The 21,412-nt window shown below is 48.0% G+C and overlaps 1 long non-coding RNA gene across 2 annotated transcripts in view; it reads left to right on the top strand.

The window, feature by feature from the left end:
- The window catches only part of LOC132534955 (uncharacterized), a 199,434-nt gene that overhangs the window by 106,446 nt on the left and 71,576 nt on the right, over positions 1–21,412 (top strand). The window contains exon 3 of one of the 2 annotated variants that reach the window (XR_009546723.1): positions 17,893–18,465. The exons of the other annotated variant lie outside the window; for it this stretch is intronic. This is a non-coding gene — a long non-coding RNA (uncharacterized LOC132534955). Of the gene's footprint in view, positions 1–17,892; positions 18,466–21,412 lie in introns of those variants that run through there. 2 annotated transcript variants of the gene reach the window in all.

Genomic DNA, 21,412 nt, shown 5'->3' with positions numbered 1-21,412 from the left:
ACTAAAAGATGATCAAAATTTAAAAAAAAATAAAAATAAAAATAAAATCCCACTAGGGTGGGGAAGATAGCATAGTGTTTATGCAAAGAGACTCTCATGCCTGAGTCTTTGAAGTCCCAGGTTCAGTTCCCCAGCACCACCATAAATCAGAGCTGAGCAGTGCAAAGCTCAAAGACCTGCATGAGGATCCCAGTTCAAGCCCCCAGCTCCCCACCTGCAGGAGAGTCACTTCACAGGTGGTGAAGCAGGTCTGCAGGTGTCTGTCTTTCTCTCCCCCTCTCTGTCATCCTGTCCTCCCTCGATTTCTTTCTGTCCTATCCAACAATGGCAAAACAATAATAACTACAACAATAAAACAAGAGCAACAAAAGGAAATTAAATAAATAAGTAAATAAATAAATTTAATTTAACTTAAAAATCCCACCAGGCCTGAGATCTGGACTGGTAAAGGGATGTAGACAGCTTGCTGGTGGCTCTTCCCTTGATGTGCTTTGAAGTGGAGGAAGGGAGCTCATCTCCTGTGGTCCCTCCTATCAGTATTAGTGTGCGGCCCCACACACTAGCTGTCTGTGAGCATCGCCAAGGACCTTCTTTAAAGTGCCCATGGGCAGGTAAAGTGCTCATGCCAGAGGCAGGGCAGCAGCTCAACATCCCCCCCCCCCCCCCCCCCCCGCACTGGGTCTGCCTGGCAGGGCAGCAGCTCAACATCCCCGCACTGGGTCTGCCTGAGGTGCGGCCATATGAGAGCCATATGCAGGTAGCACTCTCTCTCTTCTTGTTTTTATTATTTTTAGCTCTTTATTTTTTGCCTTGAGGGTTATTGCTGGGGCTCAGTGATTACACTATTATGAATCCACTGCTTCTGGAGGCCATTTTCCCCATTTTGTCGCCCTTGTTGTTGCTATTGTTGTATAGTTAGTTGTTGCTGTAAGGTAGGAGAGAAATTGAGAGAGAGGGGGGAGAGAAAGATAAGAGACACCTGCAGACCTGCTTCACTGCCTGCGAAGCGACTCCCCTGCAAGTGGGGAGCCGGGGGCTCGAACTGGGATCCTTACATGGGTCTGTGCGCTTGGCGCCATGTGCACTTAACCTGCTGCGCCACCGCCTGACCCAGTAGTCTCTCTTCACCATTCTCTTTCTGTCTTTCTTCCTCCCTTCCTCCTCCTCCTCTCTCTCTCTCATAAAAAACTTTTTCTTTTAATTAAACCTATAAAATTTTATATATATCAAGGCTCCTTGTTGGCTCAGAAAAGGTGAGAACAAATGGGGGTTGTCCATAATTTGAAAAGCTGCTGGCTCTGCCTTCGCCCCCTTGACTGGCTCTCCCCCACAGCACTGACCAGCTGCAGCGCCATCTGCCTGATGGCATCCACATGGCATGGCTGAGGGAGCAGTGTGTCTGGAAAGCCCTTCATTCCACCTTCCATCCGGGTAATGAAGGGGAAGCCACCCCTGGCTTGCCCTCTTCCAAACCCTGGTAAATTCCCTCCGCCGACATCCCCAAGCTGCAGGCCTTGGCTTTCTGCTCCTGGGCCCTGCCTCTAGCCAGCTTTGCGGAGTGGGTTGTTGGCAGAAAGCATCTTCATCAGCTCCACTCCACCAAGTCTGACTGGCCCAGGAAAACTCACATATCCTCATACACCCGTCACGGGGAGTGGTAAGCAGGCAGCCCCACAGCTGCCCTTCTGTGCTTTCCGCCAGCTCTTGCCAAGTCTTTGTCCTCTGCCCAGGTAGCAGTGAGGGACATAGCAGATGAACCAGGTCTGAGATGTCACACTCTACTCTCTGAGGTGACCTGCCTCCTCTTCACAGTTGATCTTATTAGTGCCTCTCTTCTGCTGGTAGACTAGAGCTCAGGCTGATGGGACTCCATGATCTTCCAGGGAAGCACCAGGGGAGGTAACAGAGCAGAGTGAGGGGATGGGAGCCTCACTTTCACAGCTCCATGGTGGATGTAACTGCAGACACAGCCTTGCTGGAAGGTAGCCTGGGGCACTTGGCATTTCTCTGCCTTTTGTCTTGAACAATCCCATTCTTCCCCCTTTTAAGTTTTAAGGTTTATTTCTTTTTATCCTGAGCAAGAGAGACAGAGACAAAGAGAGAGAAAGCAGAGCGCCTTTTAGTTCTGGCAGAAGGTGATGCCTGGGATCTAACCTGACACAGAGCCTCAGGCAGACACGTCCTGTGCTTGAATGCTGACTTGCTTGAATGCTCTCTGACACTGAGTTATGACATGACCCAGACAACATTGTCAAACACAGAAACCGCAATTCAGACATAACACAAAAGAAGAAACAAAACTTCACTTCCTACACAACCACAGGATTCTTCACAAGTGCGTCATTCCCTTCCCAGAAGTGCAGGTGCTATGATGGGCATGTCTCATGGGGGAGCTTTAATATATATGATAATTTTCAGACCTCACAGAGCTATTAATCAAATGTAATGTCACAGTGACAGATCATCCAGATTTTGTTCAATAGAAGAAAAATCCAATAAATTGTGAGAAGATAATTCATATCTCCCATCATCTGCACTGGCAGGAGAGTTACAGCTGCACCATTGGCACCAATTGCTTTTTATATTTTTTTCTTTATTGGGGAATTAATGGCTTATAGTAGACAGCAAAGCACAGTGGTTGATACACATGTAACATTTCTCAGATCACTCTAATCCCCCACCATCCTGTTCCAGACCTGAACCCTTCCCCCACCCCAGAGTCCTCTACTTTGGTGCAGCACAGCAACTCCAGTCCAAGTTCTGCTTAGTGTTTCCCTTCTCTTCTTATTTCTCAACTTCTGTCCATGAGCGAGATCATCCCATAATCATGTTGCTTTTTCTGATTTATCTCACTTCACATGATTACCTTCAAGTTCCATCCAAGATGTGTCAAAGAAGGTGAAGTCACCATTTTTAATAGCTGCATAGTATTCCATTGTGTATATATACCACAGCTTACTCAGCCACTCATCTGTTGTTGTACCCTGCGTTGCTTCCAGATTTTGGCTATTACAAGTCGTGCTGCTGTGAACATATGTGTACACAGATCTTTTTGGATGGGTGTGTTGAATTCCTTAGGATCTAGCCCCAGGAGAGGAATTGCAGGGTCATGGGGTAGGTCTACTTCTAACCTTCTTTCTGAGAGTTCTCCAGGCTGCTCTCCACAGGGATTGGACCAATTTACATTCCCACCAGCAGTGCAGGAGGGTTCCTTTGTCCCCACAGTCTCTTCAGCATTTGTTGTTGCTATTGTGTCTGATGAATGACATTGTCACAGGAGTGAAGTGGTATCTCATCTTTATTTGCATTTCTCTGACAATCAGTGACTTGGAGCATTTTTTCATGTTTGTTGGTCTGTTGGATCTCTGGTGAATATTCGGTTCATATTCTCCATTTTTGGATGGGGTCCTTTGTGGTTTAGTTGTTGTTGCTGAGCTTGGTGAGGCCTTTATATATTCTGGTTATTAGCCTCTTGTCTGAGGTATGGCATGTAAAGATCTTCTCCAAGTCTGTGAGGGGTCTCTTGGTCTGGGTGGTTGTTTCTTTTGCTGTGCAGAAGCTTTTCAATTTGATGTAGTCCCATAGGTTTATTTTTGTTTTAGTCTTCCTGGCAGTTGGATTTGTATTATTGGAGATGGCTATAAAATTTAGATGGAAAAGAGTTCTGCCATTATTTTCCTCTAAGTATTTGATAATTTCTGGTCTAATATCCAAGTCCTTGATCTATCTGGAATTTACTTTTGTGGTTCAGTTTCATTTTTCTGCATGCTTCAATCCAATTTTTCCAACGCCATTTTTTGAAGTGAGACTTCTTTCGTCATGTACTAGTCTGGGCACCTTTGTCAAAGATTATATGTCCATAGGTATGGGGGTTTGTTTCTGGGCTCTCAGTTCTATTCCATTGGTCAGTGTGTTTATTTTTGTTTCAATACTAGGGAGTTTTTATTACAGTGACCTGGGAGTGTGATGCCTCCAGTTCTGTTCTTTTTTATCAAGATTATTTTGGCAAGTATAGGTATTTCTTTGTACCAGATAAATATTTGTAGTTTTTGTTCTAGTCTTCTTTTAAAAAAAATGGTGGGACCTTTATGGGGATTGCATTAACTGTGTATATCACTCTGGGTAGTATATTCATTTTGATGATGCTGATTCCTTCTATCCAAGAACATGGAGTATCATAGAGACTCATAATTTTTCTTTCACTTCTTTTGTTAGGTTTATTCTTAGATATTTCATTATTTTTATGTGCTATAGGCCAGAAAGCCGGATGAGGGAAGAGAGTAGCTCCCAAATATGGGAAAAGTCTATAAATATTGTCGACTGTAAACCCCATTGATTTGATCTGGGGCCCATATTCAGCTCAGGAGCCTGTGTGACCTCTGCATCCCTGTAGGTCCACACTCGCATTCTGTGGTCATGAGTAGGAACATTCTGAGTTGCCCCAAGTTCAGGACCCGTCTTCCTCAGGTGGTAGATAGAGATTGTTATCCAACCCCCCTTTGAAGGATGGAACATTCTCTACCGTTGTTGATCCACATTGAGGGCAAAGTCCTATGGGGACCCCCAAAGGGGTCCATTATGTTGTTCTCTTTAGGATTTTCTGTGTATGCTATCATATCACCCGCAAGTAGTGAGAGTTTGACTTCTTCTCTTCCAGTCTGAACCCCCTTAATTCCTTGCTGTTGGGCACTGGTCTCTATAATGTGTCCTGGCGCTGCCCTGACGTGGGCGTGAGCAGCCTTCTCAGAGACACGACAGAGCTTTCGGCCAGACGCTCACCCAGAAGACGTGCTCTGTAAGAGGTGGGCATTTTATGTGGGCAAGCATAGCATAGGTGTAGAGTCAGAGATTTCAGCTTAAGAAGTGAGTATCAGAACTACTGGTAGAGTTGCAGCTATGATAGTCATTTTGTTTTTTTTTTAAATGAGAGTACTTCTGTTTTCAGAAATGGCAGACTTTTCAGTCATGACCTCCCACTACCACTAACTAGGGAAAATATTCTTAAACTCTTGATACATTGGGAATAAGAAAGTAGAAAAATCGGCAATGACAAGATTGGGGAAAGGAAGAGACAAGAGAGAAAAGAGGCCCTATTATTGGAGCTGCTTTTCCCACTGAGGCACCCACTGATTCCCATTCCCAAGCTTTGGACAGGCAGAGAAACTAACCACTATCCATGATGGTCAGCTGGGTCCTACAGGAGAATTGGAATCTAGGTTCACCAGGCTGAGACATTCTGGTAAATTTTGCGGCTTTGTGTTGGGACCCAGGGGATGCTTTCTAGGAATAAAGGAGAGCCAAGTCTTCCTGTCGAGACCGGAGTCTTGTGTACAACTGTCTCAAGTGCCTAGAGTAGTGTCAGGGTGACCCAGGTGCCATACAGTAGGTGCAAGTCCCCTGTCCCCCTGCTTTAGCCTGGACCACTCTACCTCAGCCCCAGCCTTGAGTGGACAGGACTCTCCAGTGTGGGGCATGAATGTGTGGGCACCATCCGGGGTAAACAGACACATCCAATGCCCCACAGCAGAGAGAGTGGCAACAAAACCAGCAACAGAAATGCCAACACACTTTTCCCGTGGTGAAAGCAATTCCCATCCTTGTGCAGATGGCCTGCTCTCCATCAGTTACCAGACCAGCATGGAGCCACACATCCCAACAGAGCCACCTGCAGAACTGTGCAAGGCATCTTGCTTAGTGAACCCAGCAAGGCAGGCAGGGAACTGACTAGAATGACACAACACAGGCTCTCGCTTTTCTTCATCACTTTAATTCTGGTGCAGTAAAACCTGAAACACGTGGCATTTTCATTTGATTTAAAACACACCTGACTGCTCTTCAAATCAGAATGTTGAAATAAACTATACAGTGATGACATCTTTTACTTAAGGTAAAACTAGAATATTCTTATCAGGGAGGTTTAGTTATTGAATGCTTAAAGTTGGCACATTATCCCACAGAAATATTACGAAGTAGTTTTCCACTGTTTGCATTTTTTAATATTTATTTATTTGTTTTCTTTTCGTTGCCCTTGGTTTTTTTATTGTTGTTGTAGTTATTACTGTTACTGATGTAGTCATTGTTGGATAGGACGGAGAGAAATGGAGAGAGGAGGGGAAGACAGAGAGAGGGAGAGAAAGACAGACACCTGCAGACCTGCTTCACCACCTGTGAAGCGACTCCCCTGCAGGTGGGGAGCCGGGGGCTCGAACCGGGATCCTTACACTGGTCCTTGTGCTTTGCACAACGTGCGCTTAACCCGCTGTGCTACCGCCCGACTCCCTATTTGCATTTTTAATAGATGAGGAAACTAAGGCCAAGAGCTACATAGGAACCAGGACTAGCTCAGCAGGCTGAGCATACAAGTCGCTGTGCCTGAGGCACTGTTTTCGAGACCCCCATCTGACTGTGGCTGTTTTGTTGGCCAGCATGTCATCTGACCCACACTTCTGTCGATGATAATGACTACGCCAGTCCAAGCACGTGGATGTCCAGTGTCTAGAACAAGGCCGTGCATTTTGAGAGGAGAGAGCGGCTAGATGTCCCGCCTGGTGCACCCCTTCTGTCCTGGCTGCCCACTACCCCAGCATGCCCTTCCCTGTGCATGTGCTAAAAGTAACATCCTCTCTCACTTTCCCTGCCCCGAGGGAGAAAGCACAGTTCTTCCAGTTACTTTTACTTCTGTGAAAGAAAAAGACCAGCACATTGGTCACTCGTGGTGTGTGGTGGTGCTGGGATCAAACCTGGCACCTCCAGGACCTCAAGGGTGCATGTCCTGTGCTCTGACACTGAGACATGAATGTTGGCATTCATTTCAAGAACCTAAAAATAAGTAAAATACTTTTTATCCTTTTTCGTTAGTAGGTTAGGACTTCATGCCTTAATGTTCCACCATTCCTAGTGGAATTTTTTCCCTTTTAGTTTATAGAAGAGGAGAGACACCACAGTACCTGCTGTGCATGGCCCTTCCATGTGGTGCTGGAAGGTGGACACTGGTCCTTACACAGGGTCAAGTGTGCATTTTGCCAGTGGCCTCCCCTTCAGTCCAGCACTTTGAGCTTGGCATGTGCTTTGTGTTTCATTCACTCTTCTCTCTGGACAGTTCCATGTTGGCAAAGATCTGATCAAACCAAAGCATTTGCAATGGAAAGAGATGTTATGTGGGAGTCGGGCAGTAGTGCAGTGGGTTAAGTGCATGTGGTGTAAAGCACAAGGACCGGCATAAGGATCCTGATTCAAGCCCCTGCTCCCCACCTGCAGGGGAGTCGCTTCACAAGCAGTGAAGCAGGTCTGCAGGTGTCTGTCTTTCTATCCCTCTCTCTGTCTTCCCCTCCTCTCTCCATTTCTCTCTGTCCTATCCAACAACAATGACATCAATAACAACAGTCATAACTACAACAATAAAACAAGGGCAACAGAAGGGAATAAATAAATATTTTTTTTAAAAAACTGTATAAAAAAAGAAAGATGTTTTGTGCGACTCTTTGAAATCCCTTTAAATCTTGGATGTTTGTGACTTTGGAGAAGTCTTCTTGCCAGCCTTCTCCACAGCCTCGGTCTTTGCTGGTCTTCTCTCTTGGTGCTGTTTAAGGTGACAAGGAGCCCTGCAGAGAGAGGACAGCTGTGCTGACAGTGTGCTAAAACCCAGCTCTGTGAACTCACAAGGAACAAGTGATTACCATGCAGCCCCTCACCTGGGGTGCCATTATGCAGATCTGCATATGGCTCAGCTGCACAGCCCAGACAAATACTTCTCATCTTCCTGAAGCCTGCTTGCAGAGAAAACGGACCAGGTGGCATTCTAGCATTGCACATCCCTGTTGTTTTTGAAGCCGGAAATGAACAAGGTTGAGTTTATCTAGTACGTGAAAAAAGTATCCTCTTATTAGTCATTCATGGGGGAAAGGCCTTCTTGCAGAACCTCTAATTACCCATAAAAAGAGAATTAAAAAAAAAAAAAACGAGAGCTGTTTTAAAATATGTGATAATGTTGAGGAAACTGGGATATAACTGTGCAAGTGAGAGCCTGAAAGGAAGTTTCTAGAGCCCGGTTCCAAGAAGAGGCCACAAAATCTCCTCACCCTGCAAGCTGACGTGGGGACTAGAGGGCCAGCTGCTCATCCCAAGAGGAAACACAGCACAACAGTTTAAGCCAAAAACAGAGCAAAAGAGCCTGGTGTCCCCAGCTATAAACTCGTAGGAATGGAGGTGGCGTGCAACAAGCAGACCTGGTTTCAGACCTGAGCTCTGTCCCACCAGCCACATGTCAAGGCTAACGGCACAGCCTGAATCCGTTTCCTCACCTGTAAGCTAGACTGAGGGCAGGCTCCTCTAGGGGTAAGTGGACGCATGTGAGTGGACACACACACAGCAAGTCCTCACGTATTTGCTAGTTACTGTTCTCCTTCCCACTGTGCCTCCACACCAGATCCCATCAGTTTTGCCTAATTATAAAATCATTCTGGGGGTCAGGCAGGTAGCACAGTGGGTTAAGTTAAGCACACGTGGCACAAACCGCAAGGACCATTTTCTGACATTTATGTCTGGGGGCTGGTTGAGGCCACAGCACGGCTTTTCAAGAATAGAACTCCCCAGTGCCTTCTGTGGTGCCGGGGCTCACACACAGCGAGGAATGTGCTCTACCAGCTAAGCTCCATTCTGATTTTTAAGTTGGGTATAAGAAAACTGACATTACAAGCCTTAAAATTGTATGACCTTATAATATGTGTGGATTGGTGGGACGAAAACACTGATTCATGAGTAAATGTGCCTGAATAGTGAATTGTTGAAATCAGGGTGATGAGACAACCTTCCCAGAATTGAGTCATCAGTAAGAATGTTAGGATCATCGCCACGTCCATGCATATATTCATCCTTCACAGAAATAGCATGGAGACCTTGGTTTCCTTATTCCATCTCAAATATTTACAATGCATAGGAAGCATCCATGCTTAGAAGGTAATTTCTTTTTTGTGCACCTAGAGCCATTGTGCCGTGTGGTCATTAGACTAGATGACCATCTAGTTCCCTTAGAATTCAAGCTCACTTATGCTGTATCCAGGGAAAATGAGAGTTGCAGGAGAGAGAGACAGTAACCTTGAGCTTTGCAATCTCCACATGATTTTGCTTCATTTCTCCATTTTGAGTCAGAGGGTTGGCATGCGAGCTGATTATGAGCCCCTCTCCTATATGGAGGAGGCACCCAGTGCCAGAGTTGGTGCAGGGACCAGCGCTAGTGCATATATTAGGTACAGCAAGGCTTTGGGGGCTCGAACCCTGAGGCTGTGCAGAGGACAGAGGCCCCACAGGCCAAGTGCAGGGCAGGGCCATCAGCTGCAGCTTGGGGTGGGGGGGGACCTACAGCTCCTGTGATGGGAAGAAGCCCAGAGATGTGATATGAGGACAGGGGGAAAACATAATGTTTGTTCCTTCATATTCTCTCCCTTTTTCTGAATTGTCATCTTTGTCACAGAAAATTTACTATCTCAAGTGAATCAGAACATCCAAGTAGTATGTTAATGACCTTCATAAATCAGGTAAATTAGTTATATTTTTATTACTATTTTTCTTCTTCAATGGTTTTATGAAAGATTTATGTTGCTTCTCAGACAAGGGAGTACGTGGAGCCCTGCCCTCACTGTCCAGGGAAGCCCAGACTTGCCTCTCCCTGGTAGCTGGTATCTCTTGGGCCCCTGGGAGTTGCCCTGCTGGAGCTGTGGGGCTAGTCAGGTCACTGACAGTGAAGGATCAGCCCCTGCACCAGTGTCATCGCAGCAGGACGCCGAGACTTCCCTGGTCGACTCTCATCACTAAGCCCCTGGCTTCCACTGTGGCGGGAGTCACTCTTCTCTTATACTCCCTGTGAAGTTCTCTTCTTTTTTTTTTTTTTTTTCCTCCAGGGTTATTGCTGGGCTCGGTGCCTGCACCATGAATCTACCGCTCCTGGAGGCCATTTTTCCCCCTTTTTGTTGCCCTAGTTGTTGCAGCCTCGTTGCGGTTATTATTGCCATTGTTGATGTTGTTCGTTGTTGGATAGGACAGAGAGAAATGGAGAGAGGAGGGGAAGACAGAGAGAGAGGGGAGAGAAAGACAGACACCTGCAGACCTGCTTCACCGCCCATGAAGCGACTCCCCTGCAGGTGGGGAGCTGGGGGCTGGAACCGGTCCCTGCGCTTTGCGCCACGTGCGCTTAACCCACTGCGCCACCGCCCGACTCCCTGAAGTTCTCTTCTTCCAGAGAATCGCTCTAACTCTGAAACGTAAAAGCTTCCTGCTCTCACCTGTACACTCTCTGTTGGAAAGACCCTCTGGAGGTTCCTGGGTGTGTTTTCTCTGCTCAGATAATTTTTCTGGATGCTGAGAGTATGTGCAAAGGCAGAATGTGTATGTCTTAGATTGCCAAGATGCTCCAGACATTTCCTGCCAAGGCTTTGGGATGCACAGGCACACAGACACCTCAGAGAGCAGCTGGGTGGCGCGTCAGAGGCCCCAGCAGTAAAGTCCTGCCGCCTCTCAGTGCCTCCTTAACCCAGGAACATTCACCAGCCCCCGTAGGGGTTAGTGAACCCGACTGCCACGCCTCCCGTCCTCAGAGGGCATTCCATGGCCTTGCTTGCTAGTGATCCCCAGAGCAAGGAGATCTTGCTTCTTGTGTCTGTAAGCCTCAGGCCCAGGTGAGTGCCATGCCACTGTCCTTGGGGTTTGTGCACCACACCAGATGCCCGCAATCAGCAAGGGGGCTTGAAGCGATCACAGCTGTGAGCCCTGCTCCTCTTTCCAAGCACAGCCTGCTGCTCCAAAGTCATATGCTGTTCATACTGCCGTAACTAGCTTTCTCTCCATCCTCTCTGCTTGTCAAGCTTCCGTTTATCCCTTCAGACCAGCCCGAGTGATTTTTCCCAGCCAGCTCCACCTAGGCAGGGACATCACTGCAGCATCCGTGGCCAGACCATGGCCTGTCTGAGACCCGCCCCCCCAACCACCGAGCATGGTCTGGCTCTGTCCTCTCTCCAGGCAAACAACAGACCCAGGACCTACTGAGAAAACAGAACCTGCAGGGATGAGCCTTTCAACCCGCAGTCCTCCAAGAGGAATAGCAGGCAGGCTGTGCAAACATGCGCAACTAGGAGACCAAATTATAGTCACCTGGGGTTTGTAAAGAGGACCACTACAGTCACTGCCCTCCTAAATGTGACCAGCAGCCTCAGCACGCTGGGGACTGCCCCACACACCGCACACTCCCTGCTGATGAGAGGAGAGGGTCACCCCTAAAAATCACCATGGAGGCCACTGCTCCGTTTTGCAGAGAACCTCCCGCTACTTTGATTACTGAACACAAACCGCAGGGCCTCTTTTCCCCGTGCAGACTAAGCAAGTCATGTGATGGTATGGCATTCCCGTCACTGCACAGAGGGATCTGGGGAGCCTGATTTTTTCCAGGCTGTTGTGGATTGTCAGGCATGAGCTTGGAGCCTGGAGGAAGAGCAGGTTTCCTCGATCAAGGGGCTGCTGCTGGGCTCTGCTGGGCGGGGAGGACAACCTCAGACTGTCCTGCTGCTTCCACAGGGGCCTGGCTAGGGCAGGGCAGGGGTAGCCATGTGGTGGCCCTGCCCTGCACTGTAGTCCTGGCCACTGGTGGAGCTGTGTGGTCACTATAGCTCATGGTCCCATAATCTGGGGCAGATAAACCCAGTGACAAGGATGATGGTATTTTTCCCTTCAGTGTTAAGACACAATCCTACTGTGTGTCTTTCAAAGTTGTTTTTTGTTTGTTTGTTGTTGTTTTTTTTTGGTTTTGCCTCCAGGGTTATTGCTGGGGCTCGGTGCCTGCACTATGAATCCACTACTCCAGGAGGCCATTTTTTTCCCTTTCGTTGCCCTTGTTGTTTATCATTGTTGTTGTTGTTGCTGTCGTTGTTGAATAGGACAGAGAGAAATCAAGAGAAGATGGGAAGACGGGAAGAGAAAGACAGACACCTGCAGACCTGCTTTGCCGCTTGTGAAGCAACCCCCCTGCAGGTGGAGAGCTGGGGCCTCAGACCGGGATCCTTACACTGGTCCTTGCCCTTCACACCAACTGTGCTTATTAACCCGATGCGCTACTGCCTGGCCCCCTGAAAGTTATTCAAAGGTGGTTTTCAGGTAGCATCACAGATTGTTTCTGAAAAGGCTGTGTGCTTTTGGCAACAGCTGTGAATGTGGTACAGTGTCTGCTGTCATGGAGCGGTTTAAGTCAGCAGTCCCCGCTCAGCCCCTTGACAAGCATGTGGCTGGTGAAGATGCCGGGGCCCAGGCCACTCCTTCCTTCCAGGGGCAGCAGTGAAGGCGGAGGGGGAAGGTCACTGTCAGCGCCACCGGATGCCTCCAGTCTACTGGCTCAGTTGTGCAGTGGTCCCTACCTGCCTTGCTCTCCCAGACAGACACCCAGGCTAACAGACCGCATCCTCTTACAGAGAAGCCCAGTGCACTTCTGGCTGAAGTCCTCCTTTACCGGCATACCCCTGCTCCTTGTGGTGTAGCTGCCACGTGACTTAGACGGTAAAAGTAAACCCAGAGACCGGGAAACAAGAGGGAGGAAGATGGGCCGGACCAGTGTAGGTGGGGTGAGGCCCATCGGGAGCATTGCATGGGTCGTCTGTCTCTGTGATGTGCTCACAGGCTGCTTGCCACAGGGTCCTTCTCAGCAGCCAGAGAAGGAAGGAGTGAACACTGCTGCCCATAAAGCCTTTCCTCTGGTTGAGGCAAGGGAGTGGCACAAGTAGGTCTGTGCAGTGAATCAAATAGAGGTAAAGAGGCAAGGAAGTTGAGTCTTTGGTGGGAGATGTCATTTTAAAGATAATGTCTAGGGAGGGCAGGGACATGGGCCACCTCTACTGCCCTTTGCTCCTGCTCAGGGGGGCCTGGCCTTGAGAGCCCGGCCACCACGTGAGCAGGAGGCTCAAGGAAGCATTCACACAGCCCCAGCTGCACACTCATGCCCGTCACATGCATGTCCCATCTCAAGATCACAGACATATGTCTGTGTGTAGAGGGCAGGGCTCACACATGGGAGACCCCCACCTTTCTCTCTTTGCCTCTATCTCATAAAAATAAATCTTTTTTTAAAAAGCAGTTGTAAAGTCTGTCAAGCCAAACAGCTCATTCATTAGTGATACCCAAAACTTTAAATGGTTGATGATAAACCTTGTTTGAATTTTTTATTTAAAGTGTGCTTTAAGTTTTCTTTGGGAATTTCCAGTATAAAAAATAAGCTGAGCTATTTTTCTCTGCTGAAACAGAGTATGTACAGACTTACAAACACGATTTAACTGAGTAACAGACACTAATGGCCTAAAATAAGCTCACAACCCCTTCTGCTAGCCTTTTGTTGGAATTATAAATAACAGTTTGTGAATGTGTTTATTATTGTTCCTGTGGTGAATGTTAGTCTAACCTTGGACTTTGCCTGGGTAAAAGTCCACTTTCCCACTTTAGATTCCTAAATAAAAGCAGACATCACAATAAATAAACAGGGGAGAAAGGGAGGCATGGCAGTAGATTATTTCTGTTGTAGGTTTTCTTTTGAGGCAAGAGATTGAATTCCATTTCCTGTCTCAGCCCCATAAATCTGCAGCTCCCTCTGTCTGGGTAAATAGCTCCATTTCTCCCAGGCAAGACGTGGTTCTCCCCATGGCCCCCCATGTCAGATCTTTCACTGAGTCCTGTCAAGCCAGTCTGTGGAGCTCTTAATCCTTTCCTCCTCTCCACTCTGACTTCTGTTTCCTTCTCCTGGTACCTCCTCAGCCTCTGTCATGCTTGCCTGGTTTCTCTGCAGGACCCATCTAATTTAGTTCTGTAAGAGGGTCCTACGGTTCTTATTCTTTTGTTACTTTCCTTAAATTGCTCAGAAATCAGTTATTTGCATGTCTGCCTTTGTCTTTAGTTTCTGGTATCCTTCAGGAAGGGACAGACATTTTGGGTTTTGATCCTTGGTACTTAGATTTAAGTATTTCTATGTAATGTGTGTGTGTGTGTGTGTGTGTGTGTGTGTGTGTGTGTGTGTGTGTGTGTGTGTGTGTGAGTGTGTGCAGTGTCTGGGTTTCCATTACTCACTACTCTCTGACTGACGCCCTCATGTCACCCAGCAGAGAGTGTGGCACAAAGCTGAATGCACACACACCTCTGCACAGTGTCTCCAGGGAAAAAACAGATTGGCCATTGGCTTATGTCAGCCAGAAACTTGGTCTGTCCAGCTGTAAAGACAGTTACATGATTATGCAGAAGACTTTCATGTCTGGTGCTCTGAGATTCCAGGTTCAACCCTGGCACCATAATCCTGGTTAAGAAAGAAAGGATGGGGCAAAAGAGGAAAGGAAAGACACTTGGTTTGTCTCCCAATCACAGGTCTCTGGGCTGTTGGGTAGTTGCCACCTCCCCCTGGCTTCTGCTTAACCATATGCCTATATAGGGATTTTACTGATCCAAAGCTTTGGTCTATTTACATAAATCACTTTTACATAAAGCACTCCAGGGCATTGGTGGTTCTATGATAGGATTCTCTCCTGCTCCACCCCCTCCTTGTCACACACTGATCCCTTCTTTGTCACACTCTGATTTTCACCAGTCACTTTTCTCTCCACCCTCTCTATATCACATCCTGTTTCCACCCTACTTGGAGAGTATAAAAACAGCTGCTCTTCTGATTAAAGACACTTGGAAATTGCTTTCCGGCTCCGAGAGTTCCAGAGTGTATCTCCTGCGGAAGTTGGTGCAGCACGAGTTCCTGATCCCTCTCCCACACAGCAGCCTAGATCAGCTCCAGTTGAGTTCTCTCCAACCCAGAGAGCACTAGCTCGGGAAGAAGTACCCTCAGGCTATCCCGGCACTGGGCAACGGCTTCCTCTTCTAAATAAGAACGCTTGCAGGTGGACTGTTACAGACTTGTCACCCAGGGTTCATGCTCAGGTAGCCACACGCAGTTGCAGAGACCTTGGCTGTTCCTGCTCCTGCTCCACCCTGCATGGCTTCCAGGCTCCAGGTGTGCAGCTCACGCACAGTGGCCAGAGCTTTGCCATTGCCTCAGCAGGCCAGACAGGGAAGAGGCGAGTGTGCATTCTCCTCTGGGAGGCTGCTCCCCGTCAGTCCCTCTCAGCACTTCAGGTTATATCTGCCTCCTGTTCATCCCAACTTGACCCTGTCCGACTTCTAGGCAAAGTAGAAAGCAAAGCTTGTCTTCAGACACAGTGCCTGGGTGCCTCCATGTCACTTTCCGTGGAGATCTACATTGATAGCTGTACCGAATCACACCGCTCATTTAATGATAACATCAATTTTCTGAGATACGCTATCACCCTCATTGTATACAGGGAATGAAATACTTCCCCCAAGGTCACACAGCTGGAGTGTCAGGTATCTGGACATAGGTAGGAGCCTAGCAAGGATGTGTACATTTCAGAAAGCTGTCTTGGGTGAAAGGAGCCTTCTCTTACCTCCATATGACACATGTTATTTGAGGACATGTTTGCTGGTCATCACTCCATCACTTGTTACCTTCCAGTGCTGCTGGATAATAGTTCTTGGGTTCTATCAGTGACAGACAGAAACACCAGGCCGGGCGGTTAGTGGCTCAGCAGAGCTCAGCTTCACAGTGCCTGAACACCTGGGTTGGAACCCAGCATCTTAGGGAGCTTCGCAGATGCTGGCGCAGTGCTGTAGTGTCTGTCCTGATCTTACAGACAGACAGACAAACAAAAAATCAGCCTGAGAACTGTGGAATCGCACACACGTGAGAGACTCTGGCACGGATAAGAAAAATGAGCACAGGAGGAGGTTATGGGTTGTGAATGGTGCTGTCGGCTACAAGTAGAGCCCTGCAGGGCAGGCAGCCCGTCCACTTCCTGCTGGCACGATTGGCCAGCAGGAAGCACTGCTCTTCATGGTCCCCAGGACAGGTTGAGAGAGACACTGTCTCTGAACCCACAGTCCTCTCAACAAGAGAACACTGGAGGCTCCACACTTCCTCAAGAAGTGATGTATCAACCTTGTCTGCTCTCTCACATTTCAGATCTGCTGGCTTCACGTTTGGGGGCCGTTCCAGGCACAGGGAAGAGAGCAGGGCCCTGGCTTGCCACACAGGGGGCCATGCTGCAAGCTCTCCCCCAGCATCAGAGGTCAGGGGAGGCCCACAGTCACCCAGGGCTCGCCATGCCTAGATGAGGCCACAGGTGAAGCTTGGGCTTGGAGTGTGCGTATCAGCATAGAAAGCGGCGCCCATACTTGCCCTGTAGTCCATTCTCTACTTGAGGAATTCTTATTACATATCCCAGGGATCTGCTCACCAATATCTTGGTTTTGGTGCCATGAGTCATTTCAAACCTACCCATGGGAATCTGGATGGAGCAACCCATCACTCTTAGAACCACTTTTCTAGAGCAGATACTATCTATAATCACAGTGGATGTATAGGCTTTTTAAAATCACTATCACTTATAAAATCAAAATATCAACAAGACCATAAGATAAGAGGGGCACAATTCCACACAATTTCCACAACCAGAACTCTGTATCTCATCCCCTCCCTTGAAAGTTTTCCTATTCTTTATCCTTCTGGGAGTATGGGCCCAGGGTCAGTATGGGGTGCAGAGGGTGGAAGGTCTGGCTTCTGTAATTGTTTTGCCACTGAACATGATGTTGGCAGGTGGATCCATACCCCCATCCTGTTTCTTTCCCTAGTGGGGCGGGGATCTGGGGAGGTGGGGCTCCAAGACACCTTGGTGGGGTTGTCTTCTCAGTGAATTCAGGTTGGCATCATGGTAGCATCTGCAACTTGGTGGCTAAAAGAGCATTAAGAAGGGAGTCAGGCAGTGGCGCAGCGGGTTAAGAGCAGGTGGTGCAAAGTGCAGGGACCGGCGTAAGGATCCTAGTTCAAGCCCCCAGCTCCCCACCTGCAGGGGGGTCGCTTCACAGGCGGTGAAGCAGGTCTGCAGGTGTCTCTTTCTCTCCTCCTCTCTGTCTTCCCCTCCTCTCTCCATTTCTGTGTCCTATCCAATGACGATATCTGTAACAACAACAATAACTACAACAATGAAACATCAAGGGCAACAAAAGGGAGTAAATAAATAAAATAAATATAAAAACAACAAAAAAAGCATAAAGATATAAAGCAGAACAAATTGTTTAATAATCAGGGACCTAAAGGAAAAATATAGCAGATGATATATGGGGTCTCCACTTTGGAAAAAGTAGGTCTATTTTAGGTATATTCCAAGGTGCCCATTCTTCTTCTAGCGTTTGCCCTTCTTCCGTAGCCAGTCAACAGCGTCAGGTTGAGCCTGATGTAAAGTTTCGAGACCTCCTTTGACTCTGGAGAGGTGGCAGTCGTTGACTATGTGGGTCATAGTCTGTCTGGAGCCGCAGGGGCAGTTCGGGTCGTCTCTGGCTCCCCAGCGATGGAACATAGCGGCGCACCGGCCATGGCCTGTTCGATAGCGATTGAGGAGGGCCCAATCATAACGTGCTAGGTCAAAGCCGGGTTGACGCTTGCAGGTGCCCATGACTTGACTAATTTTTGCCTGAGCCTGGCAGCTAACATGCAGGTGGGCTAAAGGTATGGTGTCAGAGCTGGAACTAGCATATTGGACCCCTCTGTGGGCCCCCATAGGACTGTGCAGACTCTAACCTAAGACCTCTCTCTGGATGAAGGTCAAACGGTCTGTGGCCTTGATCCCCACTCAGTTTCCAGGCAAGGCCGTGTCTGCGTGACCGTGATGAGCCTCCACTTTGCCATGTTAGACATCAGTCTATACCCGCCCCACGAGCCTCGCGGCCAGTGGCATCGGTGCTCCCACAGCTTTCTTCAGATCCCCTAAGAGGAAAATGGCCCCTCACTTCTTTGGGGGCACAACTGGTCTGTTTCAGTGATCGCACTGACTGGAGATGCTGCCTGGTGGCTGGGCGTGTCTGGGGGAGCCGTGAGGAGCTGTGTGGAGTCATCCATCTTCTCTGCAGCCTTTCTGCTCTTTGCATCTCTAATGGTTTCTATGATTTCTTCCCTTGCGACAGACCTCTCTAATTTCCCTTTATTGTTCAGTGCTTCCTAGTGCATTGCTGTTTTTGTAAAGAAATCCTGAAACCTGATATGCCCTACAGATTCTTGTTCTGCTTTACCTGCATTTTTATGAAATGTTACTAAAGCTGAATTAATTTTCAGTGGCCCAAGATGAAGCATTTGAAAACCTACCTTCTAAAACTGGAGTTGAGTCAAGCATTTCATTTAAACAACAGAAAAGAGCGAGCAATGCTTTCCTAGTTCCATTAATGAAACTGCCAATGGGATTTATTTGTGAGACAAACTATTTTGGCTTTCATTATTCACAGCCTGACTCACTTTAGCTGATGTCCTCAGTTCAGTGATAGGTTTCAGTCTGAATTAAATCTACAGAAGCTGCTGTTGTGCTGAGTATGTTGTGGTAAAAGCTGATATGTGCAATGTGTTACATACAGCATTCATGGCATCAAGAGGGTTCCCAAGCTTAAACTAGTGCAGCTCTTCCTGGTAGCTCTGCTCAGGTCAAAGGTAACAAACTCTTCATGTAGCAAAATAAATAAATAAATGTGATCTGAAAAAGTGACTACTACAACTTGAGATGGATGTGCACATGTGAGTGTGAACACAGAGGGATGAGACAGTCTTCTCACTGGAGGGAGGCAGCAATGTGTCATGTCCAGGTAGCAGGTACAGCCTTTTTAAAAATTTCTTTACTGGGGAATTAATGTTTTACATTCGACAGTAAATATAATAGTTTGTACATGCATAACATTTCCCAGTTTCCCACATAACAATACAACCCCCACTAGGTCCTCTGTCATCCTTTTTGGACCTGTATTCTCCCACCCACCCACCCACCCCAGAGTCTTTTACTTTGGTGCAACACACCAATACCAATTCAGGTTCTACTTGTGTTTTCTCTTCTGATCTTGTTTTTCAACTTCTGTCTGAGAGTGAGATCATCCCATATTCATCCTTCTGACTTATTTCACTTAACATGAATTTTTCAAGGTCCATCCAAGATCACCATTTTTAATAGCTGAGTAGTATTCCATTGTGTATCTAGACCACAACTTGCTCAGCCACTCATCTGTTGTTGGACACCTGGGTTCCTTCCAGGTTTTGGCTATTACAAATTGTGCTGCCAAGAACATATGTGTACACAGATCTTTTTGGATGGGTGTGTTGGGTTCCTTAGGATATATCCCCATGAAAGGAATTGCAGGATCATAGGGTAGGTCCATTTCTAGCCTTCTGAGAGTTCTCCAGACTGTTCTCCACAGAGGTTGGACCAATTTACATTCCCACCAGCAGTGCAGGAGGTTCCTTTGAGCCCACAAAGCAGGTCCATCCTTTCTTGTCACAGGTGCTCACTGGCAGTGCCAAACAATGTGACTGAGCAGTGAAGCTCCAGGGTCTGTGATCTAAATCATTCTTTCATACTTGACTCCAAAATTCCAAGGGGGAATAAAACTCAATTTTGGAAATGAACTTTGCAGTTTAAAATGAAGCAGGCCAGTTTCCCCTGGCACAGGAAGGGCTCTGCACGAGCTCTGGTGGAGTTAATCAGGCTGCCAGAGAGCACCAGTATCAGCGCAGGGTGGTGGTTGGGCAGATGTGCACCTCTGGTGTCTGAGACTCCTGACCTCATGCATCCAGCTGTCTTACTGGAAAGTCACAGAAAGAAACTCATTGTGAATACTTTATGATCCCGAGGAAGTCAAGGAGGAGATAAAGAACACTGAATATGATGAGAGATAACAAAGTTGACTAGGACAAGTTTCTTCATAGAGAGAGAGCCTTGAACTGGGCTTTGAAACACAGCATCAGAGAATCTCGGGCTGGGCTTCAAAAACAGACTGCAGGCATGAAACAAGTAAGACTGTGAGTTGGACTTGGAGATAGCTCACCTGGGTGTGGAGTGCAGCCTACACACACAAGGTCTACTCCCCAGCAACACTTGGGGGAGTGCCATGGGTAGTTAGTTAGTGGGCAGTGCTGTAGTCTCTTCTCTCTCTCTCTCTCTCTCTCTCTGCCTGCCTGCCTGCCTGCCTGTCTGAAATATGTTGTAATGTGTGTGTTTCACCAGGTGCACCACTGCCTGGCCCCCTGAAATGTGCTGTGTGTGTGTGTATGTGTGTTGTACATAGCTTGAGCATGATGGCTGACCAACACAGAAGGCTTTGCCACTGCTGGAAAAGACAGGAAGTGAGCTAGAGCCAAAATGGAGGCCCCACTGGTGACAGGTGAGTTGGCGGTGCCTGCCCTGTCTAAAGGAAGCAGTCTCTTCTTAGCGCTGGTAGCTGCCACTTGGTAATGCAGACCCAGGCCTGCCAGGTTTTCTGGGAGCTTTTCCTAAGAAAATATAAAATTCCATTCATTTATGTGAATGAGCAGAAAATTTGAATCATGAACACCAACTGACCATCTGTTTCTGCAGTCGAGTTATGTAGGCTGGGTCTGGCTGTGAGCTCGGGGTTTCCTCAGGGGCTCCTGGGCTGCTGAGCAGTGTGGAGAGTGGGCTCGGGACAGCAGCCTGGGACAGCAGCCTCGGCTCACTGCGCTTGCAGACCACTGTCCCATCTGATGTGAGCACATCTGCTGGCCTGTCCTTTTGAGGGGCACAGTCAGCACTGGTTGACGAGCGTATCACTACAAAAACAAAGCAAGGAGCCAGGCAGTGGCCCACGCACCTGGTTGAGAGCACGTTACAATGTGCAAGGACCTGGGTTCAAGCCCCCAGTCCCCACCTGCAGGAGGAAAGCTTTGTGAGTGGTGAAGCAGGGCTGCAGGTGTCTCTCTGTCTCTCTCCAGCTCTATCACCCCTTCCCTCTTGATTTCTGGCGGTCTCTAGCCAATAAATAAAGATAATTTGGGAAAAAAAGCAGGAGTAACCTCATCTAAGATTGTTCTAGGCATGGCCTGCTGGCGGCTCAGTGGGTAGAGCATTCATCACCATGTACAGGGACCCAGGTTCAAGCAGGGGCAGGGGTACGGCAACTTAAAGAGTGGTGAAACAGTGTTGGCGGCAGTCTCTCCTCTGAGATAGATAGGGGCTATATTATATAATCTCACCTGCTATAAAGAGCAGTCATCCCATAGCCCAAAATGGCTGAGTAGACACGTGAGGTTTTACTTTGGGACAGAGCTCCAGGCAGCCTGGTAGCAGAGCTCCCTGTTGGGTGAACTGAGGTCTCTCCTGCCCACACCCAGTCTGTGGTGCCGCAGTAGGGGCAGTGGTGACATCACAGGCGTCAGCAGTTCGTTTCCAGCAGAGATAATGACCCAGGAGGCTGCCCCTGGCTTCACAGAGATACTGACCCAGGAGGCTGCCTCTGGCTTCACAGAGATACTGACTGAGGAGGCTGCCCCTGGCTTCACAGAGATACT

This window comes from Erinaceus europaeus, chromosome 20, assembly GCF_950295315.1.
Source record: "Erinaceus europaeus chromosome 20, mEriEur2.1, whole genome shotgun sequence".
Classification (NCBI taxonomy): domain Eukaryota; kingdom Metazoa; phylum Chordata; class Mammalia; order Eulipotyphla; family Erinaceidae; genus Erinaceus; species Erinaceus europaeus.
The sequence above is the reverse complement of the archived record's forward strand: the minus strand, read 5'-3'. Positions and strand labels throughout refer to the sequence as shown.